Consider the following 22,041-nt stretch of genomic DNA (forward strand, 5'->3'; position numbering starts at 1 on the left):
TGTCCTTGCTTTCATTGTTTTATACAAATTCCTTGCAAATTAAAGTAAGTGACTCTGTAATTTCTGTGGCAGTTTCCCCTGGTTTGTTGTTTATTTGGTGGGTGTGTTTGTAGCCACAAAGACATCTGATGCCTGTAAACGGGCACGTTTGTTGATTTTTCCCTTCGTGATGTCTGGCACTGTGAGCATTTTTAATACTGGTGCAAAGAGAGGAAACGCAGTATTGGGGGGCCTCAGCATGAGATCAGGGGGTGCCTGGAAGAGGGCGGCCTTCCCGCTGTGCCCCCGGCCCTGAAGTCGCCGAAGTTCCCAAACGCGACGGTCCACGACGAGCCCCCCCCCGGCCAGCAGCGGTGCATGTCAGGGCTGGCGGGAGGCGCTCCCTGCGCGGACGGGGAAGGCGCAGCTCCAGGGCTCGGCTGGTGGCAGTGCCATGGGGGCCCTGTTTGGACACCCTGTTGCTGTGGGGTGAACTGCACCCCCAGACAGTTGGGGCCCCAGCCCTGGTATCTGTGAATGGGGCTCTATTTGGAAACGGTCCCTGCCCATGCAGCAGAGCTGAGGCACCCGGGGCGGCCCCATGTCCCAACACGCACGGGCAGGCAGGAGGCCACCGACGATGGGGGCAGGCGGGTGGCACAGCCACGGGCCGGGGGACACCCAGAAGGCTGGCCCCTGAGAGAGGCCAGGGAGGACACTCCCGGCAGCCTCAGAGAGAGCGCGGCCCCGCCCAGCCCCCGCTTTTGAACTTCCCGCCTCCAGAGCCAGCAGAGAACAACTTCTGTTGTTCTACGTCACCCAGTTTGTGGGGACTGGTTATGGTGGCGCCACCGGGAAACGAGCACGCCGGGCAAATAAACAAATGAAACGAAGTCCCACGCATGACCACGTGAGAAAGTGGACACCGGAACAGAGTGGACACTGACGTCGTTCCGGCCTGCCGGGCTCTGGAACGGGCTGGCTTGTAGGGGGCAGTTACGAGCTTGCCAGCTGACGGTTTCGAGGCGGAGGGAAGTGCCCAGGTCCAGGCACCGTCCGGCAGTGCTTCCCCCGCAGACGGGCTGCGGCGACCCTCCCCGTCACATGGCGAGGCACGTGGCGGAGCCTGCCCGGCTCCACCTTCCCTCCCGGTGCCGTGGCTTCCGGCTTCCACTTCCTCCAGCCTCCTGCCTGCGCTCCTGGGCTTCCCTGCCCCTCTCCATATTCGTCCGGTGTCCGCAGCTCCAGTGAGAGGCCTGAGGCCCACCCTGGGTCACCCCCCACTGAAGGGCCTAAACGGAAGGCCCCGCCTACGGTGGGCTCACCCACAGGAACGGGTGGGCCCGAAGGACGTGATTTTCTGGGGTACATAGTCTCAAACTACCACGTGTGGTACTAAAATTCACCAACATTTTCGGGGGTTGGACTTGCCCTGGGTGGTGCTGTGGGGACAGTTACTGGACATTGTATGTCCCCCCATGGCCCACTGGGTGGACTGGGGGAGAGTGTGGGCTGTGGTGTGGACCACTGACCATGAGGTGCAGCGGTGCTCAGAGATGTATTCACCAAATGCAATGAATGTCTCATGATGATGGAGGAGGATGTTGTTATGGGGGGAGGAGGGAGGGGAGGGGGGTGGGGGATATACGGGGACCTCATATTTTTGAATGTAACATTAAAAAAATAAAGAGAAAAATAAATAAATAAAATTTACCAATTGTATTAAAAAAGAAAGGAACAAGGTGCTGTCGAGGATGGGGGCCGTGGCGTGTTCCCAGAACCCCCACTGGGACCGTTCCACCCCCACAGCCTCGACTGTCACTCCCTCACAGCCGAGACCCTGCACCATCCCCGACGTCTCTCAGCCAAGAAGCTGCGTCCCCCAAAGTCAGGCCTCCAGCAGCTGGCCAGCAGGGGTGTACCCAGCCTTGGCAGGGCCGTCCAGCTCTGGGGCGCCCGTGGGGCCGGCCGGGGCCTCGGCTGGGACCTCACGGCAGGCTGACCCCTCATCTGGCCGGTCCAGCATCACTGCCCCAAGGCAGGGCTCGGACCCCCCAGCCTACAGACCGTGGGGTCCCACGTCTGCCCCTCAGGGTTGTGCTCCCAGTTAGCCCACGGCCAAGCCGCTGTAAGAGACACCTCCCAACACCCAAGGGGTGGCGAAACTCAGGCCGACTTCCGAGGAACGGAGGAAACCGACCGGCAGTTAGCCTAACCGTCGTCAAAGCAAATACTGCTCCTGGAAAGCCTGTTTTCTTCCACGTTCCCCAAATATCTCCAAACCGTGGCACATGACTGAGCGTGAGTCGGCGCGCCGGCCTCCTCACCAGGAGGACGCCGCGGCCTTCCCAAGCCTGTGCGTTAACTCGAAACGCCGAGCTTAGGGTGTGTTTCTCCTTCCTCACACACTTCAGATTCCCCAGGGTCGACTTTGAAAACGCACGGCACGTTGGGAAGTGTTTGCTTCCAGAGCTCCAGTGCAGCCTATTGGTGGTCGAGTGCGGCACGTTGTAGAATCACGAGGCCTCCGGGCCGTGTTCAGTAAACCGTGACGGCAAACGGGCGGGGGCTTCGACGGCACTGCCGCCCCAGTCTTCCTGGCGCTCAGGCCGGGCTCAGGTACAGGTGGTCAGACGTCTACCCTTGCCCTCAACACACCTGTGCCCAGCCCACCCGACCAGAACCACTTCCAGACCCCACCCTCCCCTTGGCCGGGAAGCCCCTCCTGCGCGCCGGGGCACTGTTTCCTCACCTGGCAGCTCCGATCTCCCCTAAGAGGCCAGCAGGAAGGGCGGCCCTGTGCGCAGGGGCTGGGCAGTCCTCGCCCACGCCCTGGAGGCTAACGCTCGAGTTCCCGGGCAGCTGGGAGCAAGGCCCACGCCCGGGAGGACTGGCCACAACAAAGGCACTTACCCTCCCAGTGCCGGGGTCAGACGTCCAAAGTCAGGGTGTGGGCAGGGCCTCGGGGGGGTCCTCGAGCAGCTCCTGGGGTCTTCGCTTGGGGCCGTGTCCCCCCAGTTTCTGCCTGTCTTTGCGTGCTCTCCCTGCTCTGGGCCCAAATTCCCTCTTCCTGCAGAATACCAGTCACTACACCGAGAGCCCCCCGAGATCCGTGACAAGCCCACCTGCAAAGACACGGCTTCCAAATAAGGTGGCGTTCTGTGGTTCCGGGTGGGCGTGAATTTGGGGGGCTGCTATTCACCCCACGCAACCTCGGTGTTCCTGCTTCCAAAGATGGTGTCGATGACACAAGCCACGTCCTTCTGAGCCTCCGAACACGAGAACAATGGAAACGCTGGCTCGTCCCACCCCTCGGCCCCCAGGACCAGGCCCCCCAGGACCGGGGCCCTCGGGGGTGCGCTGCGGATGCGTGGACCGACTTCGAAGCCCCGGTTTCCCGCGGAGCGCTGGGCACAAGGCCAGCTGGGATCCTTTCTGTCCTGCTACCTGCAGGGTCTTGCTGTTTTAAGTATGTTGTGAATAAAACTGAATCTCCATGAGGTTTTCTGTTTTCCTGTCCAGTGGGTGGTCCTAGGTGTCTTTCCTAAAATTATAAACCAGGTGAACTCTGCATTCGCCACGGGAGAGCCTGAGAGGAGGCAGCTGCTGCCCCCGGCGTTCGCCTTCCACAGCCACCTCCAGCCCTCGCCTGCCAGCTCTTCTGCCCTCCACGCACGGCCGGGCCCCTTCCAGCATGCCCCGTCTCTGCACGGAGCCCCTGCCCACCCTCCTGGCTGCTCCCCTATCTTGTTCATTTGAGGACCCCAACCCCAGACTCGGGAGCTTCCTGTACCCAGGCCGGCCTCTTCCGGGGCCCCCACCCGGGGAGGGGTTCCTTCACCCACGCAGTGAGGCAGGCTGGGTGCCCGGGAGCCATCCCCGACCCCCCTTCTCCCTCACCCCACGGCTGCCTGGAGCGCCAGGTGCGTCTCCACCGCCACCCCGACCCCCACTGGCCCCAGCTCTCCCTCCTTCAGGGCTGCTCGGGGGGACAGGACGGGCTGATGCTCGGGGCACGCGGCCGTTCTCCCAGAGGCCACCACGGCCAACACCAAGCCGGCGGAGCGCCTCTCCTGAGTGCGCCCACCCCGGTCCCGATCTGCCCGGGTGATGGCTCGCTCGCTAACGTCCGTCTCCCCCCCGCTTGTGAGGGCGGGGCTGACGTGTGCTTTGGGGGTGCATCTAAGAGCGTCCAGGGCACAGGGGACACCTGACAGACGCCCAGCACGGCCCCGAGGAAGGCGCACAGCGGGTACCCCGTGAGCGCTCGTGCAAATGAAGTCATGAAGCGCCAGTTGCCCCCGGTTTCAAGCCAATGGTTAACACCTGCATTTATTCTGTGAACTCATGAAATGACATAGCACACAGAAACACTCAAATAAGGTGGGAATTATGTTGATGTAATGACTGAAGAATTAACGACACTATTTAAAATAAGTCCCCTTTTTAAAAAGGCGATGAGGACTCTGAACACGCAGGTTTCAGATGAGCTGGGCCAGCCCGGAAGGTTCTGGAGCCGGTACCTGGCTGCTGCTAGGCGCCTGGCCAGGCTCTCGGCCACGTCCACGCACACCGCCCGGAGCAGCCCCTACGGCTCAGCTGTTGAAAAGGCCCAGGAAATGACGAGCAGGTTTCCAAAGACTGACCCAACAAGCAGTGGTGTGCCGGGACGGCTAGCGACCGGCTCTCGGGGAAACCCCCATCCACAGGATTTGAAATCCCTTCTTGGAGTATTTGCAGACGACCATGGAGTAAACACTTCCTCCAAGGCCAATTTCTAGCTACTTTGGGAAGTCACTGCCCATGGCGCTGGGAACGGACCCAAGCTGCTCTGACAACACGGCTGTAATTCTTAAAGTCACCTTAGAGCAAATAACTCAGATCCAGGTGCAATCAGCCTATATCCTTAATGGTTTACCTTCGCTTGGGAGAAACGCCATGTTGAGGACATAAAGGCCTCAGGTGTGCTTGGCTAGCCAGCTTGGCCGTTCTCTTTCCTTTTCCGGGAATTTGTAATCAAAATAAATCTGCGGTTCTTCTTTCCTCCTGGCATTTTCCTTGGAGTGAAATGCTGACTCTGAGTCCTGTACCCTGGGGACCCCCATCCTCCTATGACAGGTCCCCCATTATAACCGCCCCCGCCCCCGGATCAGGTTCCAGAGTAAACTGATAGGCTCTCAATAATGCAGGTGCAGCCCCGCCCCCAGCCAGGGGCGAGACGCCGGCTCAGCCCGCTGGCCACGGAATGCCGGCCTGCAAACAGAGACTCTGGAAAGGACCCCTCCCAAATACATTCTTAAATGAAGGGACCTCATATTTTTTGAATGTAACATTTTTTAAAAAAATAAGGGAAAAAAAAGCTATGACAAAAGTAAAACCAATATTTATCTATACAACAAAAGTATTTTACAAAAATGAAGGCAAAATTAATATAGGCAAAAATTCCTTGTTTCAGAAGATGGACCTAAATTCCCTTCCCCTAGAGTGTGCCTGAATTTAGTGACTCGTTAACAGTAAAGAGAGTACAGAAGGAAACATAACCTTTCAGTACAGAAATCCAGTTGACCCAACCTCAGCCAAGCAAGTCACCACCACCAATGGTAAGCCACACTGACAGCAGGCGCCCTCTAGTATGATGAGAAGGACACTTCGCCTCTTTGGACTCTTCCCCAAAATCCATAAACTCAGCCTAGTAACGAGAAGCATTGAGACAAACCCAAACTGAAGACAAAATTACTGATCATTAGTACTCTTCAATAGTGTCCATGTTAGGAAAGAAAAGGAGAGGCTGAAAAATTGTCACAGACTGGAAACTAAAGGGACATGATGGTTAAATGCCACATCACCTTCTGGACTGGATGCTTCAAACACAAAAAGGACATTATTGGAAAATATTGGTGAAAACTGAATAATTCTGTAGTTTAGTACATAGTATTGTAATGCTGTAACAATGCCGGTTTCTCATCTTTTGACAAATACCTCATGGTGAGATGAGCTGATAAATTACAGGATGCTGGTTGAAAGGGACTTGGGGCTGCTATATGATATTTGCAATGTGTGCTCTTTCTTTTCTAATGTTGTTTTAAAATAGAAAGTTTTTCTTAAAAAACAGGGTGAAATAAACACATTCCAAGATTTCAAATTAAAGTAAACAAATAAATAAATAAATATAAAAAATTTTAAAAGGCCCCTCCAGCCCCTGGCCACACACCCATCCCCTCACTGGGGTCTGCTGGATTTGGGGCTGGCAGTGAGAGGACAATAGCCCCTGCCTGAGGGGTGACGAGCTCCCTGGACCAGCCCCCAGCGCCGGGCAAACGGTGCACCCGCAGCGGAGGCCGTGCCCAGAGCCGCGGAGGGTGGAACAAGGCGCCGCGGGGCCGTCACGGTGCCCAATACGGGGCTGTTCCCCCACCTGACGGGGACACCGAGGCAGGCCGTCCTGTGGTGCCAGCACCTGCAGAACCGGCGGAGGAAAAGGGTCGGCAAGGCTGCTGGAGTTGGCGGGCTCCACGCGCACCTGCACGCCACGTTCTTAGGAGAAAACGAAGGCAGAGAAGTACCGCGCGGCGGGGTCTCGGCGGGATCCGCAACAGTGCCTGGAGGGAGGGAGGAGGCGTGGAGGGACCCGCCAGCCCAGGAGAGGGTCAGCGCAGGGGCCCAGGAGAGCCAGGGTCTCCGGAGAACCCAGGGCAGGGGCTCAGATGGTGGGTGATGGGAGTGGGTCACCCAGCTGGGCCTGCGCAGGAGGGTGGGGGGGCTGAGCATCTCGGCCTGGTCCTGTGAGGGGGCTGGGGGTGGGGTCGGGGCAGGGGTGGGGGCTGGGACAGGGGCAGAGGCAGGGGCCAGGGCAGCAGGCAGGGGCCAGGATGGGGGTAGGGGCAGAGGCAGAGGCCAGGGCAGGGGCGGGGGCCGGGGCAGGGCCTGGGGCCGGGGCGGGGGGTGGGGTAGGGGCAGGGGCGGGGGCCAGGGCAGGGGGCAAGGGCAGGGGCGGAGGCAGGGGCTGGGGCGGGGGCGGGGGCGGGGGCTGGGGCCGGGTGAGGAGGGGACAGGAGCGGTGGGGCAGACGTGGCAGGTCTGGAGTGGAGGGAGATGGCCGGGGGGGGGGGAGTCACTAATGGGGGCTGCTCCGGGGCTGCTGCAGGGGGGAGAAGAGAGAGGTCAGAGAAGGGACACGGCTGGATGTGACCTCAGGATGGCCGGGGCCAGGCACGGGCCCCAGGAGGGGAGGGGTCCGCAAAAGCTTGATGGCGGTAGATTTTAAGGAAATTAAAAGGCAATTCCTTCCTTATCCTAAGAAAGAGCTCCCTGCTAGAAAAGCACAAGTCCCCAAAGCAGCAGGGGTGCCGCAGGCACGCAGCCCGCAGGCACTCGGGAACCCGAGCCGGGGCAGAGCCAAGCTCGGCGTGGAACGCGGAGCAGGCGCAGCAGAGGCAAGAGCCCGGAGAAGACGGGCACGGGCGAACTTCCGCGTCGTGGCACCCACCCCGCAGCAGGGGGCATTGGACCCCTCAAAGTACGTTGGTTCAAAGAGCTCACGCAGATAGTCGCACATCAGGAGACGGGACGGGTGCCTGCCCCGTAACAAAGACACGGCAGCGCAATGCGTCCAGAAACCTCGCCACAAAGGAGGGAGCCAAAGGGCACTGGAAGAGCCCAGGGTTTCAGAAAGGGAAGGGTACGTCAGAGATTCCTAAACACATGAAAATTATCCATCCATCCATCCTCCCATCCTTCCGTCTACCACCCGTCCATCCACCCTTCCATCTTTCTCTCCATCCATCCATCCCTCCATCCACCCATTCATCTACCCACCCATCTATCTTTCTCTCCTCCCTCCATTCAGCCCATCACCCAAGAAACCCTTCTGATAAACTACCTGGCGTACATCATTTTCTAGGTACTAGGGTTAAAAGGGCAAACAAAGCAAATCTCCCTGTCCTTGTGCAGTTCCCATCCAGACAAAAAACAGCAAAAGTCCAGGAAAACCTAAAATTTGTCCAGGGCAGACAGGGACACGGGGGGTCTAAAGCTGAGAATGCTGGGCCAGGGGCTCCCCTGGCTCTGCAGCAGCTCCCGAGCAGGCCCGAGGCAGGACTCCACCCCACACATGCACAGCACGGGGGCACATGCGTGCACAGGCACACGCTGTACATGGGCACACACATGTGCAGGCACAAACACGTAGGCACACACTGCACAGGCACACACACGCTGCACACAGGCACACACATGCACAGGCACACACATACACACATGCAGGCACACACATGTGCAGGCACACACTGCATGGGCACACAGATGTGCAGGCACACGCTGCACACGGGCGCACACATGCGTAGGCACAAACACGTAGGGACACACTGCACAGGCACACACGCACACAGGCACATGCTGCACAAGGACACACATACACACGGGCGCACACGTGCACAAACACACTGTACACAGGCACACACATGGGCAGGCACATGCACACAGGCACACATGCGCAGACACTGCACAGGCACACACATGTGCAGGCACACACACGTAGGCACACATGTGCGCACTCACAGTCTCGCGCAAAGGGGACCAGCAGCAGCTCAGCACCGACCGGAGGCTGCTGCGTGCAAACCTGTCTCCGTGGCAGCCCGGGAGTGGGGCACAGGCCTCTGGTGCCCCGTTTGGGGGGAGGATGCCCACAGGCAAGGGGGCCGAGGCCACAGTGACGGCCTCCAGCTGCAGGGCTGGCATCCCCTTCAGAGGCCCAAGGCCGGCTTTCCTGTCCTGTCCTGGGAGGAGGGGAGGTGGGAGGGGCCTGGCGGTTCCTGCCCCACGCTGGCCCCACGCAGCGGGCACGGCCGGGGCCTGAGTGACGGGCCGTGCAGGCTGGTCTGTTTCTGGCAGCACCTGCCTCGTCCGGGGCTCTGAACGCCGTGGGGCAGAAGGCGAGGGCAGGCAGAGCTCAAAGGGACCACTGGGGAAGTGGGTGTGGCTCAGGTGATAGAGCTTCTGCCTGCCACATGGGAGGACCTGGGTTTGCTCCCTGAGGCCCCTGGTGAGAAAGAGAAAGTGTGCCTGCGTGGCAAGCCAGTGCCCACGTGAGTGCCCACGTGGTGAGCCAGTTCCCCGTGCAAGAGCCTGCATGAGTGCCCATGTGGTGAGCCAGTGCCCTGCGCAAGTGAGTCACACAGCAAGATGATGATGCATCAAAAGAGAGACAAGGGGAGAGTCAAGGTGAAGCGCAGCAGAGACCAGGAACTGAAGTGGTAGAGGTAACAGGGAACCTCTCTCCCCATCAGAGGTCTCCAGGATCAAATCCCGGTGAATCCTAGAGAGAAAATGAGATGAGAAGACAACACAGAGAGCAAAAACAGCAGGGCGGGAGGAGGGAACTGGGGGGAAATTAATAAAAAAAGAAAAGGGACAGCCAAACGACAGCCAACACCACTGCATGGGATGGGCTCCCCCCACCGAGTGACCCTGAAGGAGGGGCAGGGGGTGGGCTGCCCCGTGAGTGGGACTGGGGGGCTTCAGCTCCCCCACCAAGCCCCCTGCAGCCTGCTGCAGGCAAAGATCTCCCGAGATGCCCAGAGAGCCAAAAAGTGAGCACCAGGCTCAGTGGTGCCCACTCACCGCACACCCACCTGCTCAGACGGACGCCTGCCCCGAAGCCTCGGTTTCCCCAGCTGCACAGCTCCCCAAAGGCGGGGAGCTCCCCCGAGGCCGTCAAGGGGTGCATTCTGTAAAGCTCTGGGTGGAAGGGCCGGCTGGCGGGGTAGCTGTCACCTGCCTTCTGGAACCCGCCCCACAGTCCGGGAGGCAGGACCTCAGGGTCCACGCCGTCCCCCGACGGCCCACTCCCTCCCAGCTCCCTCCCACCTCGGGGGCTCCAGCTTCACCCCCTTGCCTGCGGCCAGCCCCTCCCCCACCCGGCCACCAGGCACAGCCACGGCAGCCCACGCCCGGCCCCCTGCCCGCCCTGCCCAGGCAGGGGGCACTGGCTGCGGCTGGAGGGCCGGGGGGAAAGCAGGACGTGGAGGGGCACAGAGGAGCTGGACGCCAGCGGGGCCTGCCCGGGGCCAGCCTCTCGAGGACCCCGCTGTCGTCTCTAGCAAGTTCCCAGAACCCCAGGCACACCCCGTAAAGCAACAATGAGACACGCAGTCCTTCCCAGGATAGTCGTGCCCGGACCAGCCGCGCTGCGGAAGTCACCTGTGAATGGAAGAGGTGGGCGCCTGGCAGCCTGGGGACGGCACGTGCCCACCGCCCTGGCTGAGGTGGCCCAGGAGCAGCGGGCGCAGGGGCCTTCCAGGAAAGGGGCGCCCTAGCCCACTCCCTCTCCCTTTACTGGAGGACCAAGAAACCTGCCAGACGACCAGAAAGCCACGGCACACCATGAGGGGCCACCAGCATCGCCTTGTGTGGCAAGAGATGTGACGGAGGATCATGAGCTGGGACACACCTGGGGTCCCCCGGGCGCCCCCGATGTCGCAGCCTGGGAGGCTCAAGGCACCCTCACCCACCGTTGAGCAGCCATCCTCTCCTGGGCCTGTCCCTGCCCCCAGCGGCCCCCGGGCCTCCGCAGGCCTGCGGCAGGGGACGGGAGCGCCCTCTCATCTGTGCCTTCCTGGCACGCCCGGCTGGCAGTGGGGGGCACAGGTGGACATCAAGGGCAGGTGTGCCCCAATGACCAATCCGTGGGCAATGCCTGGCGATGCCAGGGGCAGGTGAGGGCCCACGTGGCCCACAGCACCCCACGTTGGCTACCCACAAGCCGCTACCAGCCCCCCAACATGGGCATGTAAAGCAAAGGGAACTGAGGCAGGCTCCTCCAGCCGAGGGCCAGGTCTGGGCCGTGGGCGGCTTCTCAGGACCTCGACGGCAGCTCAGGGGACGCCCCGGACCCCAGACGAGCAGAGCCTGGTGGAAAGGCCTGGCGAGAGCCAGCTCAGTCGACACTCCCCACAGCCTGGAGGGCGCAGCCTCCACGCCGCCCAGGACCCCAGCACAGGCCGAGAGGCCAACAGCCGCCACGGGCCACCCGGGGCTGCCCTCGGGCCTCTGGGCTCTGCACCCCGCCCTCTTCCAGGGACGGCGGGGGCTCCCACAGCCTGGAAGCAGCTCCGCCCAGGGAGGGCTCCCAGCCTGGTGGAGGCCGCCAGGCAGCGCCTGGGACGGGGGGATGGAGGCTGGACATGCGCCATCTGCTTGCTCGCCTCAGGGCCAGGCGCGGACGCACCTGGGTGTCAGGACCGTGCCTTCACGTCAACCGAGCTGGGACATCGTGGGGTGCAGCGAAGGCGCCCTGGGAAGGCAGGCCAGGGACAGAGGACCCGGGCGCCTGACCACGCCACGCCAGCCATGGAATCAGGGCCCACAAGTGCACGCCACACCAGGCCACAGGCGGAGGGCCCGGGCGTCCAGCTGGGCATCTGGGGCACTTCCTGCTGGGTGGGAGGTGAACCCGGCAGCTGTGTCCAGGGAGGGCCGGAGCCGGAGAAAGGGAGGAAGGGGCGGATGCAGCACTTTGTAGTCTCCATGGAAACAGGCCAAACATCAACCAGCCAAGTGCCCAAACTTGCAGGAATGCCCACCAGAGAACGGGCAGTGAGGCCTGGGGCTGGGGGGCGGGCTCCTGGGGACCAAGACTCCCTCCTCGCTGGGAGTCAGGCCCACCCGGGAACAGTCAAACCTGCCTCATCACCAGGCGCGCCTCCACCCCCCCCAGCCCCCGACAGGCCTCACGGGCCACCCCCGCGCCCCGGGGCCAGAGGCACGGGAGCAAAGCAGGCCCAGGTCCCGGAGCCTCCATCCATCCGTCGGCCTCCGGGTGGGGGCTGCGGGGCAGCTGCCCACGAGGGTGCAGGGGGAGCCGTCAGCACCACAGGGGCTCCGGGGTCACTGCGGGGGGTTCAAAGCTTCGGTGGGTCCCAGAAGAAAGGTCAAGTTCTGGAAGCTGAGCCATTCCCGCAGTGCGGGGCCCTCAGAGTGGACTGGGCAGATGGAGGTCAGCGGGGCACAGCGGCGAGGCGTGACCTGGGTGGCCTGGGTGCTCTTACTGTAGTCCTTTAGAAACAAGAGGAACGTGCAGACACAGGAAAGGGGGCACAGACAGAGGGGCCCGGAAGGCTGACGGAGAGTCATGGAGGCCGGAGGCTGGACTCAGAGGAGCAGGGGCTGGGAAAGAGGCCCCGAGAGGCTGAGAGCCGAGGGGAGGGGGTGGGGGGAAGGGAAAGGAGGGAGGAGAAGGGGAGGGGAAAGGGGAAGAGGGGGAGAGAAGGGGAGGGGAGGGTGGAAGGGAGGGGCGGGAGTGGGCCACAGGCCCGACCACCCGCAGCCGAGCCGAGGAGCGGGCAGGCCCAGGCTGCGAGGTGCCTCCCTGGGTCTTGCCACGTGGCACGAGTCCAGGACCGTGGCAGCCGGCCTTCAGTGACACAGCGTCTCTGACAGTGCCTCAATGTGGACACCTCCAGGCCTGAGCGGAAGCTTTCAAACTAAGAAACTCCTGTTTAAAAGGCGACCCGCCACAGAATGGAGGCAGAGTACGGATTAGAGTGGACTTACTGAGATTCTACTCTGGAACTATTGTGATTAGTAATCGAAGAAAATGTAGCACTGATGTGGATAAAGTGGCTAAGTTGGCTGCTGAGGGCAGGTGGAGGAAAGAAGAGATGTGATGTGGGGGCATTTTCAAGACTTGGAGTTGTCCTGGGTGGTGCTGCAGGGTCAGTTACTGTACATTGTATGTCCCACCATGGCCCACTGGGTGGACTGGGGGACAGTGTAAACTATAATGTGGACCATTGACCATGAGGTGCAGTGGTGCTCAGAGATGTATTCACCAAGTGCAATGAATGTCTCATGATGATGGAAGAGGTTGTGGTTATGGGAGGAATGGGGTGAGGGGGGTGGGGGCTATATGGGGACCTCATATTTTTTCAATGCAACATTAAAAAAAATGAAGACAAAGAAATTTAAAAAGAGAAAAAGAAAAAGAAAAAAAAGGTGACCCAGTGCTCGTTTCAGGAGTATGTATACTAACACTGGACCGATGCAGAGTAGATTAGCATGGTCCCTGCGCAAGGACGACACCCAAATTCGTGAAATGTTCCATATTATTGCCAGTTGGGCCCTGAATCTCAACAGAGTTGCACCATCTACTCTCCCGTTCATTGGACTCACCCAGGACAACTAACAAGGAGGTGAGGATGGACCACCACCATCCCGAGGAACAGAGGGTCTGCAACTGCAAGCAAGAGAGTCCCATCCACCTGCCCCATGGGATCTAAGCCCCCTCTCAATTAGAGGCGGAGTGGCAGCACCACCCCAGAATCCCCAGGACTGGGGAATGAACGATGGCCTGGAGTGGACTCTCTGGTGTTCTACTCTAGGCTTACTGTGATTCTAGCGATGGAGGAACTTTTATCACTGATGTGGGGGCAGTGGCCACCGGAGGTTCTGAGGGGATGGCAAGGGGAAAACACAGGCATAATATGGGGGCATTTTCCACTGGAATTGTCCTGAGTGACACTGCAATGACAGATATGGGCTACTATATATCCTTTCATAACTTACAAAATTGTGCAAGAGAAAGTGAAACTACAATGTAAACCATAATCCACGCTTAGTGGCCATTTTCCAAAATGTGTTCCTCAACTGTAAAAAATGTACCACATCAACGAAGGAGGTTACTGTGGGGCAGTGTGGGAAGGGTAGGGAGTGGGGCACATGGGAATCCCCCACCTTTTTTACGTATAATTTATATAATTTAAGTATCTTTAAAATACAAAAATAAACCAACAAAAAAAGCCAACCCACTTCCGGCACGTTACTCCCAGCCACTCTGTGCAAACCAGACTGCGCTCCGGGGCAGGGGCTCAGGCTGGGCTCCCCCACAGCTCCTGAGGGGCCCGCAGTCCGCGATGCAGAGACAGCAGGGGACAGGCAAGCCCACCGCAGCGCCTACGGGAAAGGCCCGCTCACTCCACAACGCAAGCAAATGCTGGCACTGGGCGGCGCGGGGGGTGTGGTCAGCGGAGCCGTGGCTCCCCAGGGCCTGCGGGCGTGTCATGTCCACGGCCAAAGGGGCTTTGCAGGCGGGGTGGAGCTAAGGGCCGGGGTGGGCGATCGTCCAGGATCATCCTCATGGGCCCGAGAGGCCTCGAGGGTCCTTACAAGAGGGAGGCAGGGGCCAGAGGCCGTCCACGTGACGACGGAAGAGGCTGGAGTGAGGGAGGGCGGCCGCGAGCAAGGACCGCGGTGGCCTCCAGAAGCTGGGCAAGGCAAGGCCGGGGTTCTCCCTGAAACTTCCAGAAGGCACACAGCGTCCTGGTGCTAGCATAAGAACGTGGGCCGTTCTAAGCCCCTTGGCCTGTGGTCATTCGTCACAGCGGCAAACAGAAACCGACAGTCCAGGCGCTGCTCTTGGAGCCTGGCTCCTGGCTCCTTCTGCAGAAGCAGCTGCTCTCCAAAAGCAGCAGAGGGCAGCCAGGGCCCACCTGCGGCGGGGGCCCGACTCCTCTCTGACCGTGGGGTCACTGCGGGCCACGGCGGTTTCTGCCGGCACGTTTCCCGGGCTTGGGCAGCTTCACCAGCCCGTGGCCAGGTGTCGGTGCTAAACCCTCCTTCCTTGCTGGCCCGCGCCCTGAGCCTAGCCCCGCGGAGGCACCGAAACGCCGATGGAAGGAAAACGAACCACAGAGACAGGGCCCCATCGGGACAAGCCCCCACCCAGCTGACGCCCGACGAGGCCTTTGCGAGCAGTGGCCCCGTCACCACCGGAGCCCCTGGGGAACCGCAGGGCTGATCTTCGTCCCTGACGCCGATCGGCCACGCGTGGGCTCCCAGGCCAGGGAGAAGGGTGCTCGTTCTGCCCATCAAAAGCCCCCACTGGCTGAATGCACCCACACCATGCTCTCTCGGTGTGCGATTATACTGGGAAAATCCTGGCATCCCAGTGACGGGCTGGAGAAAAGTGGGATGTGACAACCAGAAGCTGGAGAAGGAGCCGAACGGCACAGGTCTGACAGGTGCAACAGAGAGAGACGGTCAAAGTAATCCTGAACATCTGAGAAGTACGTTTTCCTAATAAAGGATTACGTTTCTGCTTTGTTGGAGATTTTAATTACAGGCTGCACACTTAACTTTCATTTTGAATGATAAGTAACTCTCCAGTTTAAGGACTCACTTCAGTTTTACCATGAAGACTTCCAAGTGGAGCTTTGGTCCTGCCGGTTGAAGTGAAAGGCTGGCAGCCCACTTTCCTCTCTGTTCAGCGAGTCCCGCACCCAGGATAGGAGAGCAGCTCGGAATGCACTTGAAAATTTTAACCTAACGTGTAGGCGCGGGATTTCTGGCTCAGAATCGCTCAGCTCACTAATGACTCGCTCGGCAAAGCGAACGCAACACCTTGAAGGAGCTCGCGGGAAACGCAGGGCTGGGGGCAGCAGCAGTTTGAGTCTCAAGGTCCCCCTTGAGCATAAAAGATAAGGTTTTTTTTTCACAAGAGAAGTTTCTCTGGTCTTGTCCCCAGCCCCAGGGGCCTCACAGGGGAGAGTCAGGGTCTCCAGCCTGGGGGAGGGGGAACCTGGGACCGTCTGTCCTGGGGAGGCTGCAGGCAGCTCCGAGGCAAGCATCGTGGGGGCACATCCAAGAGGTCCTCATCCACCGATTTCCACAGCAGTCAAACCCCACACTAGGGAGCACCCATCGCCCTCTGCTGGGGAGCACCCATCACGCCTGCTGGGAGCACCCACCATCCCCCTGCTGGGAGCACCCTGGCACCACCTTTCTGGGGAGCACCCACCACCCCCTGCTGGGAGCACCCTGACACTACGCGGTGTCTGTCAGCACAGGCACGGGGGTCCAGGGACACCGCGTGTTCCTGAGCGGTGGCTGAGGGAGGACAGGCCCCAGGTCCACTGAAATGCACTGGCTGCACGGCCAGCGGCCCGCGGGTCCTGCCAGCGCAGGGGCTCACGAGTGCATGGTCCTCTGCTGAGTCCGTCGTGAGGAGGCAGCTCGGCCCGCGAGCGTGGCAGCCTCGGGGCACCCAGGCCCCTCTCGGACCAGACAAGGGCACACGGGCCGGTACCACAGCCTCGGGCTGGGGGTGGGATGCCGTGCACTGCAGGAGACCCTGGCCCCAGCGACGCCACAGCCCCCGCCTTGGGAACGGCCTCCCGGGCAGACGTGACCCTGGGAGGATAAATCGCCGGCTGTGAGTGCTTCCTGGCGTGTGGGAGGGAGGACCCCGGCCCAGAGGAGGGAGGGTCCCGCCATCAGGAAGGAAGACCCCTCCACAGGACACTGAGAGCGGGCCGGAAGCCAGGAGCCAGGCACAGGACGGGGCCAGCCGCGGGTGCCTGCCGCCCTCGCGCCAGCAGGAGAGCACAGGAAACAGGCCAGGGGTTCCGCGGGCAGGGCAGCGACGAGCAGGAGAGTGGCACTCGTGGGCAGTCCTGCCTCCCAGCTCCACACACACATGGAGGCCACGGAGCCCAGGCCGCGGGGAGGGGCCAGGTGTTTCCAGAAGGCCAGCGTGGCCTGAGCGTGGCGAGCGAGGGGCAGGGCGCCCAGGCGGGGTCCGGACTCGACAGAACGGGAGGCCCGGGGGTCCGGGCATGGGGTCGATGTGGCCCGACTCAGAGGACACCCCAGGCCTCCGTGAAGATGGACACGGGAGGCAGGAGGCCCAGTAAGAGGTGACAAAAACGGGACAGGGTGGGCTCTAGATGCAGAACCTTCCAGAATACAAGGGGAGAGGCGTGTCCACGACACCCCGAGGGGGCTGGGACGGGCACCCTGGGAGAGGGAGCAGGATCGCAGCGGGGTCCCAGGAACGGGTCCTGGCCACGTCGAGCGTCCTGGCCACGTCGAGCCCCCTGCCCGGCGCTGCCCCATGACGGCCCCAGTACTTACCTGGCAGAGGGGCTGCCTGCACCTGCAGGTGTAACTGAGGCAACACACCTCAGAGCTGAGAGCTGTGCCTGGCGGGCACTCCCTGTTAGTACGGGGTGGGGACTACTGCTACGTAATCAGGGAGGGACCCTACAGGGACATGACAAGGTCCCTGGCTACAAAGTCAAGTCCTCAGCTCCCCTGGACAGAGCGCCCTCGGACCGCCTGACCCTCGTTCTCACTGGGCAGCAGCGGAGCCTCCTCCCAGCAGCCCCGTCCAGGCCCTGCCCCCACGGCCAGCCAGCGGCCCCGGCTCCCTGCATTCCAGAATCCTCGGCCCGTGGGAGGCAGTTTAAAAAACGCTGCTGAGCAAAGAAAGCCAGCGAAGGACCGGGCAAATGGACACGGCAGGCCGGGCCGCCCTGGAGGAGCCCATAGGGTCGGCAGGAAGCACTGGGCAGAGCCCAGGGGCACAGGGTTCAAATCCCGCCGCCGCCACTCACAGCCGTGAGTCCGTGGCACCCTCAATAGCAGAAGGGACACCTCTGCTGGTGGCAGCAGCCCCGTGCCCTGCAGCTGCCAGGCTCCCTGTGCCCAGCTGTGACAATCAAAATGACTTCGGACACTGTCCAGTGTCCCCTGGGCAAGACACAGGAAGATTCCGTTCCGCTGCCGTGAGGTTAGGCGAGGAAAGCGTGGGCCGTCACGCCCGCCAGAGCGGTCGGCAGCGTGCCTGAAGCCGCTACCATCGGGGACCCAGAGTGGAACCGTGCGTGTCACCACCCAACGGGACGAGTCTCCGGGAGCCAGCGAGGAAGCTGCCAGGACCCCGTCTGGGAGGCAGGAAACCTCCCCGGGGAGGGGGCAGCGAGGCGGATTCTGACCGACAGGGGTGGGGACGGCAGGGGCAAAGCGAGGAGATGGCCAGGGCGACGCCCGTGTCTGAACCGAGGCGGGTTCAGTGTTGGGACCCAAGGTTGGCGTCCCGAAGGAACTGAACAAAACCCCGGACTAGGACTAGGTGGATAGCAAAATGGAAGACGAAGTGGCTGAAAGCCAAGAAAAACAAACGGGTGAGGCTGGCACGCATGGCCCTCCTTCAGCGTCGCCCACTGGACGAGGACGGCGGGAGCGCCAGCCACACCCTGCATTCTCACGCCTAGTGTCTCGTCCCCGTCCCTTGCAGAGCGTGTGGTCAGCGACCGGCCCACCACCGTCCCTAAGCTGTGCTCCACCTGCAGCGCGCGCCGCGAGGCCGGCGGGAGGCTGCCCGCATGGACGGGGGACGCCGCGTGTGCTGGGCCCGGAGGCTCCGACAGAGGAGAGCAGCCAGCCCGCCTTCCCAGCTTCACGTCCTCCGGGCTTGTCCTGAAACTCAGGGACGCCGTCCTTCACCCGGACACCGCTGTGTCCCCCGACGGCTCCTGTCTGATGCCACAGGAAGCCACAGCAGCCCCTGGGGCCGAGTCCAAGTTACGAGCGGGAGGCCCCGGGTCTCGGCTTACCCGGGAGCGAGTAACGGAACCCGCGTGACGACAGTAGCCTTTCGTCGGGAATGAATGCGCTCAGTTACCTCGGCGCAGAGCGAGAACTTCAAAGGGAGGAAAGGAAGGGGAGAGGAAGAGGGAAGCAGCCAAAATCGCAGTTGTAATTAGTCTTATCTTTTAGGGAAAAACACAGGGTAATCTTAGTGCCTGGAGATTCACATCAGTCTCATGCCAGCCTAGCATTTTAGGGACGACAGATTCTGCCCCACCCCAGGAATTGTCTAAAAATGACCCTCATCGTGAAAATGAGATTTGAGTTGCTGGCACCCAATGGGTAGAACCATCCTTAGAGGAGATCGCAGCTCCTCAGTGGCCTCGGCTCACCTGCCACGGGTGCCCCCCCGGGCTAAGCCCCCTGCTCCTGCACCTCTCGTGGCCAGGTCTGGTCTCCTCCTCGCCACCTAAGACACCACCTCCAGGCTTCCCAATGCAATCCCTGCGGGCGCTGATTCTTTGGGGCAAGGCGAGCAAAGCCGCCAGGTCTGGGGGTGGGCTGAGCTGGAGGGCCTCCCTCTCCCACCCATTCCCACTGCCCGTGTAATGCCCTGGACCAATGAAAGGGCCAATGGCCGCGGGTCCTGCTTGGAACGGCAGGGCGAGGGCTGACTGTGTGCTCCGGCAGGCACGCAGTAGGTGCCGTGGGAGGCACGAGCGAGCGGACGCTAGCCACCTGGCAGCTGGGGCCGCGGTTCCTCCACCTGGGCCAGGAAAGCAGGTGCACGGCCCACCTGGCTGGGAGGCAGGAGGAGGGGTGGGGTGGGGGATGCCTCCCCACCGCCTGGAGCCTTCCCGTCAGGAGAGGAGGCTGGGTTCGGCCTGGTGGCTGGGCAGTCTGATGGGGCAGCTTTAGAAAAGCCAGAGGTGGCCGCTCAGCGAGGCCACGAGGTGGGAAGAACAGGGAGGCCACGACTGGCTCGGGCCATGTTTCCACGACAGCTCGGAGTGGGGACGAGGGGGCTGGAGAAAGGGGCATGACTCGGGGCTCCCCATCACAGCTGGGCCGATGCGGGCTGCCGGGGTTGGGAGACGCTGCCGCCACTGCTTCCTCCCGGGTCCCCCGCCAAGCCCAGAGCAGCAGGATTTAGGGTGACTCCTCAGGGAAAGAGCAGCAGGGGGCCTTGGAGCCAGGCGGGGAACAGTCACGGCGGGGGGTGGGGGGGTGGGCGAAGATCTCGGGGGACATGGGGCCAGGACCTCTCCTGCGGCCCCACCGGAAGGCCAGGCTGAAGCGAGGACAGCTGGTACTGGGTGCTCCCACACAGCGCTCCCGCCCCGCCCCGACGGCCCCGGCTCCCTCCTCCCCAGTGGTCTCTTCTTGGATGCAGAGAAACGCCCCTGCACAGCTGTCCTTCCTTCTCCTTTGTCCCCCAGTTCCTGGATTTGCACAGTCTTCCTGTTTGGTAAATACCTGCTGAGACTTTAAGCCCTCGCTCCAAGTCCGATAAACGGGTGCTCCGCGCTGGCAGGACGCCCGCCCCAGCAGGCAGCGGTCCCCGGGTGTCTGTTCATCCAGCATGCAGGCGGGGCGGGGGTCTCCAGGTTACCTCCGGCACGAATCGGGGACCACCTAGTACCCAGGGAGCTTGGGTGAAGGCAGACCCCGTGGTCGGCACCGCCGTACGCGTGTTTTTCAGAGGGCCCTGAGCCCACGCGATGGGCACGCAAGGCCGGCGCGAGACGCGGCGTGGGTAGGCAGGAGCGTGCACTTCGGTGTCGCTCCCCGGATGGCTTTCTATTTTTACAAACAGCTGCTGGCCGCGTTGGCCCAGTCTTCCTGCTGCTGAGCCAGGATATCTTAATGCCAAGTGCATTGTCCCAGGTAGATACGGCCGCACTGCCCGTGACAAGGCACGGAAAACAGAGGCCTCCAGGCCCACGGAAAACAGAGGCCTCCAGGACCCCGAGGCTGAACGGCTTCTGATCTCGACTCACACTGCCTTGTTCCACACTAGCAAGTAAAACTCGAAATCTGGAATTAAGCGGCTTTAGCTCTAAAGGCACCTGAAAGAATGCCATGCTTCTGGGTTTTAAAAGTGGGTCTCATGCTGTCTTCTTCCCGATTGTTCCCATAAAAAGGGTGACTTAAGGCACCTGGGAGGCAGGCAAGCCTTGGAGACATGGGGCGGCAGGTGAGCCTCGGGGGCACGGGAGGGGGGCGAGCCTTGGGGGACACGGGAGGCGGGCGAGTCTCGGGGAAACGGGGAGGCGGGCGAACCTCGGGGGGCACAGGGAGGCGGGAGACTCGGGGTCACGGGGAGGCGGACGAGCCTCGGGGGGCACGGGGAGGCAGGCGAGACTCGGGGTCACGGGGAGGCGGGCGAGCCTCAGGGGACAAGGGAGGCGGGTGAGCCTCGAGAGGCTTGGGAGGCGGACAAGCCTGGGGGACACGGGAAGGGGGCGAGCCTCGGGGCTCCTGCTGGAAGCACACTCTCCCTCGTGTCTGCGGGCCGAGGGAAACGTGGCCCCTGAAATCGTTCCGAGGTGCACGGCGCTGACACCTGGGCCCAACACCCATCCTCTGCTCATTTCCCCGAAAGGAAATTGCCGGAACCCTCCAATGTGGGAAGGGGGGGCCCTCGTGCCCAGCGTCAAGGGAGCCCCGGGCAGCCCACTCAGGCAGTTTGATATTATTTATGGATTCTAAGAAGAGATACTGATTATGTTTGTCAACTGGTCTGTTCCTCTGGGCGTGAAAGCTTTGTACTAAACTCGGAGGCTTTACGTTTACTTAATTATGTTACGAGGGCTTTGAGTCGACCAAGTCATTAAGGGGTGCAGGGCTGAGCCCCCGCCCCCCTGCTGGGCTATATAAATGAGCGTTTATTCAAGAAAACGCAGGAGCAGACATGGGAATGGAGAGGGCTCTGCAGACTCCGCAGAGGAGAGAACCCGATTCCAGGGCCCTGGAGAGAGGTGAGCTGTGCCTGACAGTCTACACAGCTGACCTCAGGAAGAGCACAGAGCAGCTGCGCCCGGAAAGAAACGAGCCCTCCTGCCTGCAGCTGAGAGCGGAAGAAGCCGGGCCCAGCAGCCTGAAGAGGAAGAGGAAGGCTGAGCCCTCGCAGAGATCGGCAGCCACCTTTGGTGAGAAAGTACCTGTAGCAGTTTGGTATGGTTATAAATTCCAAAAGTAGATACTGGATTATGTTTGTGATCTGATCTGTACCTGGGCATGATTATGATTAGGGCTTTGATTGGGCCACGTCATTGGGCCCTTGGTGGGCGGGGACTCACAGATAAAAGGCATGGCAGAGGACAGAGTTGGGGGTTCTTTTTTTGGGGGGCGGGGTGGGATCTTGATGTTGGAGTTTTGATGTTGGAGTTTGATGCTGAAGTCCTTAGCTGGAGCCCTGAAGTAAGCACACAGAGGAAAGAGAAGCCAGCCCTGGGAAAAGAGGAATGCTGAGCTTAGAAAGAAGCCAGCCCCAGGAAGAGAGGAACCCTGAGCCCAGGAAGAAGGAAGCCCTGGGAAGAGAGGACCTGAGCCAGGAGAGCACAGAGGAATAGAGACGGAGCCTTAGACACGGCAGAAACCCCGGGAGAGAGACAGAGCCGGTCACCTGAGAGTCTACAGCTGACCTTGTGGAGAAACAGTGGAGCTGAGCCCAGAGGAACCCAGGAAGCCTGAGCC

The 22,041-nt window shown here is 61.3% G+C and overlaps 1 protein-coding gene and 1 non-coding gene across 6 annotated transcripts in view; one reads left to right on the forward strand and one right to left on the reverse strand.

Moving 5' to 3' along the window:
* Positions 1-22,041, reverse strand: part of CELSR1 (cadherin EGF LAG seven-pass G-type receptor 1) — a 147,803-nt gene that overhangs the window by 74,034 nt on the left and 51,728 nt on the right. The gene's annotated exons all lie outside the window — the stretch shown is intronic.
* Positions 12,978-13,084, forward strand: LOC111760417 (U6 spliceosomal RNA). The gene has a single exon (XR_002794110.1). It is a non-coding gene; the product is annotated as a U6 spliceosomal RNA (small nuclear RNA).

The sequence above is a fragment of the Dasypus novemcinctus genome, chromosome 12 (genome assembly GCF_030445035.2).
Source record: "Dasypus novemcinctus isolate mDasNov1 chromosome 12, mDasNov1.1.hap2, whole genome shotgun sequence".
Classification (NCBI taxonomy): Eukaryota; Metazoa; Chordata; class Mammalia; order Cingulata; family Dasypodidae; genus Dasypus; species Dasypus novemcinctus.